A 10,688-nucleotide genomic window follows, 5' to 3' on the forward strand; every position below is an offset into this window, starting at 1 on the left:
TGGAAGTCACCATGTCACAGCCAGCTGCTTCTGAAGAGATTGATTGAACTGCAAGTCGGACCTTCGCTTCAGTGCAAGGGGTAAAAGTAAATGACGGACAAGTGATGGGTAGGTTGGATAGGGATTTTAAGGTATTAAGCTTTAGGGTATTATTTAAACAGATTGGAGGTTGGGAAAAGTGTTTGTTGAGGGCATTTAAATCATAATTATTTGAGTCAGAAACAGGAGACTTGCCAATACCAACTGATTTGAGAAATTTCCATGTATCTGCTGTGTTACGGTTCTGTAAGGAGGAGTAAAAGTAACGCTGTTTAAATAATACCCTAAAGGGTATTATTTAAACAGATTGGAGGTTGGGAAAAGTGTTTGTTGAGGGCATTTAAATCATAATTATTTGAGTCAGAAACAGGAGACTTGCCAATACCAACTGATTTGAGAAATTTCCATGTATCTGCTGTGTTACGGTTCTGTAAGGAGGAGTAAAAGTAACGCCGTTTGGCATCACGACAAGTGTGATTGCAGCGATTACGCAACAACTTGAACTTGGCATGATTTATTTCATTAGGACAAAGCTTAAAATTCCTCTTGGCCTTATCACGTGCCGCCATAAGCTCCCTAATAGAATCTGTAAGCCATGGTGCCGGGTTATATTTTACTTTAATTCTTCTTAAAGGGGCATGTCGATCGTAAAGGTTTAATAAAATAGTATTAAAATTAGCAATTTTGTCGTCCATGTTCATGCTATTGAGTACGGATGTCCAGTCTAGATTTTTGGCATCTTCCTCAAGTGCTTGAACATCAATATTATTAAAGCTGCGCGAAAGGATAGTTTGGGATTTACGTTTAGGGGGTCTAATTTTGTAGGACAGGAAAACAAGGTCATGGTAGGAAAAAGGGGCGTCGAGCTGTCCATGAGTGGCTACATTATTGGGAGATGATACGATCATGAGATCTAATAGTGAGGGGGTGCAATTAGGAGAATTATGTGTAGGATCAGAGGGAAGGACATGAAGGTTATAGGAATTTAAAAGCGACAGCAACTTACGTGAACGATAGTTATCCTTAAGAAGGCAGGTGTTAAAATCTCCCATAATTACAACGTGTTGATAACTTAGACGAAAACTAGTAAGTAGATTGTCAAGAGAGTCAAAATAGTCGATACCGGAATTAGGACTATATAAAGCAATCAGGAGCAATTTGGTATGATGTGTGACAATATCAATGGCCAGATATTCCGCTTGCTCTGAATAAGAAGAAGGAGACATATTAAGTATATTATATTCAATACCAGCGCGGAGATATATGGCAACACCACCACCACCTTTGCCAGTTCTGTGTCTTATATTTTTGAACAAATATGTTTAACCTTGGCGTTAAATTAGCAATAAATTCGACCAACATTACGTTTCGAACCTTTGGTAAGCTTCTCGAATAAGCTTTCACATAATGAGAACTTGCATTTGTCGAACCAGCCATTATAAATAAGATTGAAAGGAAATTTAAAACATACTGAAGAGGTCAATTGGCCGCCGATGATGACGTCAGAGCGAAACTTTAAGTAGGTACTTACATGTGATTTTTTTTTGGACAATGCCTATTGTCCTTTCTTTTAAGAACGCGAGAAAAATATCCGAAATAGTTCTTTACATTGATTAAAAATATTCTATGTAGTTTTTGTATTTACCAGATTGACATAATTATTATATGTATCATAGGCTGAACGGTTAAAAATGTTAACAAGTTAACAAGTAGTTTTAACAAAATATATACTTACGAGAAAATATTACGTACTTAATCAACACTTTAAATATCTTATATATAAAAATGGATTTTCAAATGTGTTAGTCGCGCTAAAACTCGAAAACGGATTGGGCTGATTTTAGTCTTAAATTATTCGTAGAAGTCCAGGGAAGGTTTTAAAGTGACACGAAGTTCACCGGGACAGCTAGTTTTTGTATAAATTCCAAAGCAACCAAGATTAAGTGAAGTCATTTTTATGTAAGACCGAATTTAGTGGGACTTAACAACAAGAGTAATTTATTATATTCAATATTCATAATTCTATATTATATTGTTCTAATAGGAAAATTGTAATGGCATGAATCAAGAATTTCATCGTACCCTGAGGCGATACAAAAATGCGGGATTCATGTCGTCAGATGCCAAGTGAAATATGTTGTAGCTAATTTCAATACGGAGCCCTAGGGCTGCGGGCTCCGGATTCAATGTACCGGGGCAGCAATTTCGGTTTTCCGGTCTGCCGCGCCGAGTAATCGGCTGGGATACGTGTGTGTATATTATCTGCGAATTACATCTTAATGATATTCGGTGCCTGGGAATTCGGACCTTGAAAGATTTGGAGGCTTTCAATACTTTCCTTACGTATGAGTACGAATGTGTGTCCGTCTGTTATGCTCATGCTCTCATGCTTAAACCGCTTAACCGATTTATATGAAATTTGGTATGGAGATACTTTGAGTCCCGGAAAAGGACATAAGATACTTTTTGTCCCGAAAAATGTACGGTTCCGGTTCGATAAACGATTTCCTGCGCAAGGGAATTACGGGCATCAATGCGTATCACAATATTTTTAAAAGGGCAGCTAAGTCATACTTATATGCTGCTGCTCCAAGTTGATCCAAATGGATTGTGCGTCCTTTGTACTTTTAGCTTATAGCTTTGCAATCATGGCATCACCATAGCAAACAAAAGTTGTATCCTAAAGGCAGTACGTGGGACTGCCTTTAGGATACAACTTTTGTTTGCTATGGTGATTTTGAGTCCCGAGAAAGGACATTTCCTTTCTCGGGACTCAAAATCACCATACCAAACTTCTGGGAAAATCTGTTTAGCGGTATGGGTGTGAAGAGGAGACAGACAGACAGGTACACTTTCGCATTAGTATGGAATTATGGATAATAAAGGTGGTATTACATTTTTTTTTATGCTAATGCTGCAGGTGCGTTGCCGGCCTTTTAAGAGGCGGAGGGTAGGGATGGGAAGGGAATAGGGGAGGGTAGGGCAGGGAACAGGGCGAAACACAGCGCCAGCGCTGTTTCACGCCGGTTTTCTGTGAGAACGTGGTATTTCTCCGGTCGAGCCGGCCCATTCGTGCCGAAGCATGGCTCTCCCACGTATAAATTAACATTTACTTAAATAGCTAGTCAAAAGGTAGAACCATAATGATATGAAAAGATAAAAGTATTAGGGTACCCCGTTTTGCTCCCAAATAGTTCGCGCTATAGAAATCGAATATTGTTTTACAACCAAAAGGATATAAACGCCCATAACTGCGGGGCTAAGATGGTCGCTTTGGAGAATCATATTATGAATCATTATGCGATTCATTTTTTAAATCGCAAAATGATCACTCTGCTTGCAATTCTTGTCTAGTAATTCGTACTAATTTGACATTCGTCAGTTTGACAGTTTTCATAATTCAGTTGCTGAATTGAGAGGAATTGCTAAATGCTACGCTAATGCTAAGTACTCACATACGGTTTTGCTCGATAGTTTTACGGCTGTTGCTAGTCGTCCAGTAATCGGATGAATAAAATAAATCTTAGTCGTCCGATTACCGAATGAATTAGAAAAAATAATTCATCCGATTAGCGGACGACTAGCAACATCCATTTATTTTATTCATCCGGTAATCGGACGACTAGACACTTCGTAGTTTTACTCCAAATCGAGCCATAACCACCGTGTGCGATGTGGACCGCAAAACTGACAGCTCGGCTCGAATGGAATTAAATATGTCAAATATTATTATGTCATTTCCTTCGATTTATCGAGCAAAATCGTATGTAAACGTTTCTATTAGCATAAAATATGTGACAATTTTAGCTCTGCTGACGCGGAATAACAACTCCCAAACTTTGACATGTACGACAGGACACGTGTACGTTTTAAATTGTTTTGCTAAACACCGTTTCGACACGGAAACCCTTTTATCCTATACTGTTCAGCAAAGTAGTCGTAAAATTACACGCGAATGAGGCGCTATATTATCCCCATGTTGACACACCGCTGGGACATTATTCAGAGTCCAGAAGCCAGAGAACCCACTTAAAATTAATATCTGCAGGCTGAGCATGAGCACCATAGAAACAGTTTATTTCTACGGAAGAATAGACAAAATGACAGATAGACAAAGGACATCCGCCATTTGGTCACTAAAATCTCAGTCAGTCCATTCTTTCTCGTTTATAATGTTGTCATGCTAAGCCTGCTGGACATAATACATAATATGAGAAACTACAAAAATAATAATCAGACGTAACACTCAGTGATATGGCGTTTGCGATGCATTAACCTGTCACACGATTTACATGTCATGTTTCTAAATACTGTGGTGAAACCACGGAACTAAAACAAAGTTTTAGCTTTGTATTAGCTCTGTGGGTGACACTATCGACGCAAATTAACTAAGTACTCTTTACTCCATTGTGCCTCGAAATCAGCGGGCAGCGGAGCGGTGGCGGCGCGGAGGCAGCGCGGGAGCGGCGCGTTCCGTTGTATAATTATTTATAATGTATAGAACTGGCCTCAAAGACAACGTTGCGTGGCGTACTAGACGGGTCCCGCGCCGCCACCGCTCCGCTGCTCGCAAAATTCGATGCTGAGGCCGTACTTAGGTAACGAACTGTCTCAATTTCGAATTAAGGCGTGATGATGGCAACTTCGTTAACATTTTGGTGTGTTTTATGGTGTTGCCATTTTCTTCGACATTACAGCTCATATCTATTCATGAGTCGTTTGTAATTTGTTAAATTATTTTTCAACCTTTAACTTTCGCCATCTTTGAAAATGTCTAAGCCAGTAAATTTTTTATCGCTACGTCGTAATGTTGTATACGTCAACGTATTTCTAAATAATGATGATAAATTTCATAACATGAATAAGCGCGCCCGCGCCGTTTTGATGACATACACGATAAAATATAATCTACTTTTCAATTTGGTTTCAATTTGATGAAACGTAATTTTTGCATATCTAATGAAACTTGTAAAGTTGTAAGTAAAGCTATCACGAAATGAAAATTACCGTCTAAAAATAACCGTATGAAAAGGAAACCGAAACATACTCCAAACCATTTGTTTCCAAAAACTGTCAGATCCGATATGAGAACAACCCATATCCGTCAACACGATTTGGAAAAAACTGAGCCGCGGACGTGCGCGACAGCCTCAGATTTTTGCTTTTAGTTCTCCCCAAATATTGCGAATACATTTTAATGTAGCAACACTGAAGTGATGAATGAGAATTTTAACATTCACATGCAGTATCGCAATAACAACGACTTAAAATATTTTTAGGCTATAAAGATTTTTAGTATTTTATGATCTTTTTTAGGGCTCCTTACCCAAAGAGTAAAAACAGGACCCTATATTTACTAAGACTTAGTTGTCTGTCCGTCTGTCCGTGCGTCCGTCTGTCTGTCTGTCTGTCTCCAGGCTGTAACTCAAGAACCGCTAGAGCTAGACTTTTGAAAATTTTTGCCTACTTTCGCTCTATACCGGTACGGAACCCTTCCTGCGCGAGTCCAACTCGCACGTGGCCGATTTTTTTTCATCCTCTAAGAAGGCTATTTTTTATAGTGAATGTTTTATCTAATACGATCGCATTATTTTGTTTTAGATCGATCGAATTAAATATTATATTATATTAATTTCATTGCTATTTACTAAATCGTTTTCGAGTGTTCTCGAATCTTGATTATTGGGGCTACGAACAACTACAATTAAGATTAATATTTTCAACTTTCTACAAATTAATATAGATTATTTTTGTCTAAAAAATGACGCCTGCAACTCCGTTGCGCCAAAATTCATTTATCGCGTAGGAAGCGTACATTTTTACGGGATCCTATGTCCTTTCCCAGGACTTTTCAACGAAATCGGTTAAGTGGTTTGGGCGTGAAGAGGTAACAGACAGACAGATAGAAAGACACCAATATTCATATTGATTTAAAAAAAATATCAGTATGAATATTATTATATTATTATTTCATAGGAAAAATCATGAAAATTGTATATTAATCAATCTCACACAATGATTTTTAAATAATACTACCGCTTCATAAAGCTAAATTTAAAAAGTAATGAAGAAAAATGTTCGTTGAGCAAATTGTTTTTTCATCGTTTAATTAATAATAATTAACTACCACAGCTTCCTTAATTATGGTCTCTAAGGATACCTACCGGCTTGTTCGAATAGAATTTTAATTTAAATAACAGATACATTGTTATTTCTCATTACAAAATTACATCGGACAGGAATACTTTTTAAGGATATTTTTTCATTTTCTTTAAGCGAAAACGTTAATTATAAAAAAAAAAAAAATACTTATCCTATAGCTAAGTATGTCAAATATTTAACTATGGTAATCTTCGGTAATAATGTAATGTATCTAGAACGGTTACATGGCTACATTGTTTCATCAAATTGGGCTTTACATCATATTATTTAAATTAAACGTAAAAAAGGTATATCGACATTATTACTTAGTATCTATTTTAACCCGACAAATTTTTGTTTTCATAGTATGTCTTCTTTCTTGTCACCACTCACCAGCCAAGTCTTAACGAAAATGTTTCTGATTTGTTACTTCATCTGCTTTCTTCTCTGAGCCAAGAAAAATTTTTAACACATTTGACATCATAATTTTATGGTGTCTGGACCAGTCAATATTTTAAGACATCCATCAAATAATACAATTAAAATCAGTACTAAAGTTTTCATGCTTACGATGAAAAAAAATCTGTATTAATATTTAGCGGCAAGTTTGTGAAATTCCAAGATATATTTACATAGGGCGCTGTCAGTCACGCGTCTCCGTGAGATAGATGACGATTTTGATTTATAGATGCGGCAGTGTACTGCGATTATTTCTACATGACAAAGTTTGAGGGTAACTGTAGGTATAAGATGTCAAAGTTTGAAATATTGATATGTCATCAAAGTCTTTTCACATAATATTTTTTTCATTTACTTCAACCTTTTGGTAAAGCCGGTGGTATCAGCTAACTGCTGCATTCAGAGACGAATATTAATTACTTATATGTAACATAATTAAGTTTTGACACTCTCACACAACTCATAATTTAATTGATGTTTAATCTTCACGAAATGAGCGCGGCCGTTAGAGTGTTAATGTCAAATGAGAGGAGATATTCCCCGCGTTCCAAACGCTCAAAATGCCTCCTGTTTTGAGCGTTTTGATCATTTTTTTAACATCAAATGGAACGCGTGGATTATTATATAGAGCACATAAATATCTAGTAGTAACATACTCACCACAAGGATCTTATGACAATTATGGCAGCTGTCACTCATGACAATGATAACAATGACATAAGTTTAAATAGGTACTTGAACACTCAAACTTTATATTAATAGGCGTCTAATGTACATCTGCAACATACATCCCTATTGGCATAGCCTTTACAATTACGGAAAAGTTTGTTAAGAGAGTTTTTACTCTATACAGGCGTCTTCTTATTTGAATCCAATACATTATGATAATTCACAATCCATTTAGGGTCGAAAAACAGACAAACGACGAGGCGGATCTTACTCGATCAGGGGCATGATTCTCACACTTAGACAGTCCATCGCATAGTCTTCCTTACTCACATGCTGCCTCTCCGGCCACCATTTATAATTAGGATCGCTCCGGTCGCAGGGTTAGGCAAGCCCAGCTGCAGGTGTAGCATGGACTTAGTAGAAATACGAAAGAATAGAAACGCTGACAGTTTTGGCGGACAAACTGATAAATTTCCTTTGTTAACCCATCACATTGTCTTCGTTGCCGTAAGAATTAACCTTTCTTTGGTGGCCATGCTAAGCCTGCTGGAAGATAAAAATATTATTGACTAGATATAAACCGATTAAATGTCGTAGATCTGCCACCTGACTATCAATCGATAGCTTCTTCCTATGATGGTACTTACTCGCATGTATTCACAAGTCCGGTAAGGTCGATCCTGCAATTAGTCAGATTTGATCGGTCACCTCATATGGGGCCCTTGAAGCACGAGGCATGCGATCGAAGTGACATTCGAGGGACAAGAATCGGCCTCCAGACCTCTGTTTATATTTATCGTTGCGGTAAGCATACGAATGTCGTACAAAAAGCACAATGAATATACCCAGCTCTGTTTCGGGGCGTGTCGCGGTACAATATATTTTATTTCGACGAATTTAGCGTTTTTGTATCTGAAATAACAAAGTAGATGACTGTAGCTTTGTTGGACCGTGACTTTGTTGAGCGTTTGCTTATCGCGTTGAAACTGTATATTCTGATAAAAACTACCTATTCCATTCAGTGGACTCAAAATATCTTCATACCTTTTACTCAAATCGAAAAAAATAAATCGCTCATTATTTTTCCGTACCCAAAGGGTAAAAACGGGACCCTATTACTGAGACTTCGATGTTTGTCCGTCTGTCTGTCCGTCTGTCTGTCAGTCTGTCTGTCCGTCTGTCTGTCTGTCTCCAGGCTGTAACTCAAGAACCGCTATAGCTAGACTTTTGAAAATTTCACAGATTATGTATTTCTGGTGCCGCTATAACAACAAATACTAAAAACAAAATAAAGTTAATATTTAAGCGGGGGTCCCATAAAACAAACGTTATTTTTTTTTTGTCTTTTTGGCTCGTAATCTATAATGGCATCATAATATAGACACTTGAAATTTACAGAAAATCCTCAATTGTATGTGTACTTTAATGTTAAATAATAAAATTAAAATAAAATAAATAATTCAGGGGGGGCTCCCATGCAAAAAACACATTTTTTTCCTTATTTTCGCTCTATATTGGTACGGAACCCTTCGTGCGCGCGTCCGACTCGCACTTGGCCGATTTTTATTTGTAGAGTTTTCAGATCTGAGATAGACGTACGACGACGAACACTCTTTCGTATATTTAATAATAGTTTATAGTATTAATTAACATAAAAACGATTATGTCGCATGCATAGTAAAGTAGTTTTGATAAAAATTGGAACGGAGTTCCTTATCGCGCGTTATGAAAGGGGGCTAGACGAAAAAAATTTGTAACGACACTTTTTGACTGACACTTATCGCAGAGGACGTTGATGTGGCGATGACGTCAACTGGTGGAAAATATAAAATTCTACCATTTCTCTATGGTGGGAAATATGTTTTTTTTTTAGCTTGGGGGTGGCGGTGCCCTTCATCTGTTTATAACTTCGTTCCATCCGGGTGTCCCTTGACATCACTCAAGTTTTCTTATGCTATCTACAATTTTACACAATATCCTCTTTTCTTTTGACTTTTTTCTAGAGACTTGTAATTGGTAAATGATTAGTTATTTTTGTTAAAAAAGACATTTTAATGTCTTAATAACTATAAAACATACTTACCTTATTTGGCAGCGCATGTTGTTTTTCGATGATAAATTATTATTTGTTGGGACGTGGCTATCTCTTGAAATGTTTGCACATCATACGCTTTGTTTGTTTAGGAAGGTTCTAATTACTGAGTTCGTTAGAAGGAGATACTGTATTGTAACGTAATAATAATAATATGATGTTAGAGGACTCTATTTAAGGTCAAAATGAAATGTTAATAAATGTTTGCTAGATCAAAATCTGTATAAGATTGCACAATGTTACGAAAGTATTAATCAACTCCCCTTATTTCATCAATAATCACAGACTCCACGTCATTTTCTTCATCACTATCATAATTTATTATTCTGTTACTTACTAATATTATCCGCTTCTGTTTAAATATTTCAATATTTAAATTTAAATATTACAAATTTAAATATTTCATAATATTATTAACAAGTATACTTACTCTTATTTTTGTATTTTAAAATTAAAGGTTGTCTGGCAGAAACTGCTGTTAGCAGTAAGACCGCCTATTTGTACATAGTTTTCCTTTATTGTGTTTTTTAAGTTTAAGTTTAGTTTTAAGTTGTACAAATAAAGTATTTTCTATTCTATTTCACCAAAGTGAAAAAAGGAGGTTATCAATTCGACGCGTCTGTATGTAATCTTTCCAGAACTTCCCAGTTTTGGTATATATTTTATTAGTCTATATCAGCGTCTGAACAAATGTGCCAAATTTCAAAATTGTATGTATGTTTGTATGTTTTTATGTTTGTGTTCGCATATCTCCGGAACTACAAGTCCGATTTAAGTAATTCTTTTTTTGTTGTACCAGGTATTTTTCAAGTTAGGGAATGCTGCAAATTTCATCAAAATCGATTCAGTAGTTTTTGAGGTAGGAAATTTTAATTCCCAATTAGGTACAATTTTGAAGTCGGTTTTATCTTTTTAGGGTTCCGTACCCAAAGGGTAAAAACGGGACCCTGTTACTAAGACTTCGTTGTCTGTCCGTCTGTCTGTCATCAGGCTTTATTGCAAGAACCGTTATAGCTAGAGTTCTAAAAATTTTTACAGATTGTGTATATCTGTTGCCGCTATAGCAACAAATAAAATAAGTAATGAAAACAAAATAAAATGAATATTTAAGGGACATACCCATACAACAAACGTGATTTTTCGGCCTTTTTCGCTCTATATCAATAATGGCAAGAGGTAGGCACTTTAATTTTTGACACATTCTTTTGTTATACGTGTCCTTTAATATTTAATAATTTAAGGGGGCTCCCATACAAAAAACTCTTATATTAGAAAAGAAAATATGTTA

The sequence above is a fragment of the Aricia agestis genome, chromosome 5 (genome assembly GCF_905147365.1).
Source record: "Aricia agestis chromosome 5, ilAriAges1.1, whole genome shotgun sequence".
Lineage (NCBI taxonomy): Eukaryota > Metazoa > Arthropoda > Insecta > Lepidoptera > Lycaenidae > Aricia > Aricia agestis.